The sequence below is a fragment of the Penaeus japonicus genome, unplaced genomic scaffold, assembly GCF_977035675.1.
Source record: "Penaeus japonicus unplaced genomic scaffold, GWHDUDI00000001_assembly GWHDUDI00000006, whole genome shotgun sequence".
NCBI lineage: Eukaryota > Metazoa > Arthropoda > Malacostraca > Decapoda > Penaeidae > Penaeus > Penaeus japonicus.
In genome coordinates, this window is record NW_028234408.1 from 4,614,508 (window position 1) to 4,617,007 (window position 2,500).

Sequence of the window (2,500 nt, forward strand, 5' to 3'; positions counted from 1 at the left end):
TTTTATTTCGTCTGGTGGTTTACTGAAATTCCTGTTTTTTTTTCTTCTTTACGTTTCTCTTTTCTTTCTTTTTTTCCTTTCGTCTGGTGGTTTACTGAAATTCCTGTTTTTTTTTGTTTTCTTCTTTTCGTTTCTCTTTTTTTATTTATTTCTTTTTTTTTCGTCTGGTGGTTTACTGAAATTCCTGTTTTTTTTTCTTCTTTTCGTTTCTCTATTTTTTATTTTATTTTTTTTTTCTTTCGTCTGGTGGTTTATTGAAATTCCTGTTTTTTTTTTCTTCTTTTCGTTTCTCTTATTTTTTTAATTTCTTTTTTCTTTCGTCTGGTGGTTTACTGAAATTCCTGTTTTTTTTTCTTCTTTACGTTTCTCTTTTTTATTTATTTTTTTCTTTCGTCTGGTGGTTTACAGAAATTCCTGTTTTTTTTTTCTTCTTTACGTTTCTCTCTTTTTTTATTTTTTATTTTATTTCGTCTGGTGGTTTACTGAAATTCCTGTTTTTTTTCTTCTTTTCGTTTCTCTTTTTTATTTCTTTTTTTCTTTCGTCTGGTGGTTTACTGAAGTGAAACTACGATGGTTCGGATAAGCCTTTTACTTGGCAAGGATGACGTGTTGAAAGCATGACAGCTACGCTCTCATTGGCAGGAAGATCTGAAAGCAAGGCTGTTGAATATTGCAATCTTTAGGAATATCCGATACTTCAAGTTATGTATTTTAATTCCATATAAAAAAAGGTGCTGTATTCCGCGCGCTTCCCGATTCATCCCAAACTCGCTTCTGCCATAAGTGAATTAAAAATACAATAGGTCTGTTGTCCTAATAGCACTGTTTCCGCTCCGGTGTGGGTATTAGTTCCGCTTTCTTTCGTAATATTGGCCTTCCTATGGTATGTGCGTCGTGGAGCCAATCGCAGCGCCTGAAATTAAACAAAAACATCAACTTTTGATTTTGATTGGCTGAAATATCAGGGGCGTGGCTTCTAGAACTCGTCCGTATTTGAGTCGATCAGCCATTTTGAGTTTACATTTTACTAAACAATGAAACATTTCAACAAGTGCACACCATGAATAGATATTGCCCTAAAAACAACAACATATAATGCACGAAAATCTTACCTACAAACTATATAAAGCCATAAAAACAGTCTTATAATCGAAATTTTAATGAACCTGTGTTATCCGTGTTCGAAATTTCTCCCCTGGGTACTTTCGTTACGATATTTAACCTGTTTATTCATCAGGGAAGATTTATTACAGTGCAAGCATGACTAAAATGAATGAATGAATAAATAAATAGAAGCACCGAAATAGGAAGGAGTGAACCTTTTATACGTTTGTCCATTTATTGAAAAAAATGTAGCGAATTTCATATTGCCTTGGGTTGTAGATATTACGACTGCTCATGATAGAGAGAGAGAGAGAGAGAGAGGGAGAGAGAGAGAGAGAGAGAGGCAGAGAGAGAGAGAGAGAGATGGAGAGAGAAAGGCAGTGGAGAGAGAGGGAGAGAGTGAAAGAGAAGAGAGAGAGAGATTGAGAGAAAGAGAGAGAGAAAGAGAGAGAGAGAGAGAGAGAGAGAGAGAGAGAGAGAAAGAGAGAGAGAGAAAGAGGAGAGAGAGTTAGAGAGAGAGAGAGAGAGAGAGAGATTGAGAGAGAGAAAGATAGAGAGAGAGTTAGAGAGAGAGAGAGAGAGATTGAGAGAGAGAAAGATAGAGAGAGAGAGAAATTTATATATATATATATATATATATATATATATATATATAAAGAGAGAGAGAGAGAGAGAGAGAGAGAGAGACAGAGAGAGGAGATAAAAAGCTAACCTTCAAGAGCTCCACCAGAAAACCTATCGAGGATGGCTTCGCAGAAACTCGCATCCTTCAGAAGGATCAGTTGGCTGCTTGAAGGCAAAGGAAAAGAGCTCCTCTACAAGTCACCAATTCGATCGACCGTAGAGTACTCGTGCCTCGCCTGGGAAGGAGCAAACAACACCCACCTTAATAACAAACAACAAACAACATTCACACATTAATAACAAACAACACTCACACCTCAATAACAAACAACAAACAACACTCACACCTCAATAACAAACAACAAACAACACTCACACCTTAATAACAAACAACAAACAACATTCACACCTCAATAACAAACAACAAACAACATTCACACCTTAATAACAAACAACAAACAACATTCACACCTCAATAACAAACAACAAACAACATTCACACCTCAATAACAAACAACAAACAACATTCACACCTTAATAACAAACAACAAACAACATTCACACCTTAATAACAAACAACAAACAACATTCACACCTGAATAACAAACAACAAACAACATTCACACCTTAATAACAAACAACAAACAACACTCACACCTTAATAACAAACAACAAACAACATTCACACCTTAATAACAAACAACAAACAACATTCACACCTTAATAACAAACAACAAACAACATTCACACCTGAATAACAAACAACAAACAA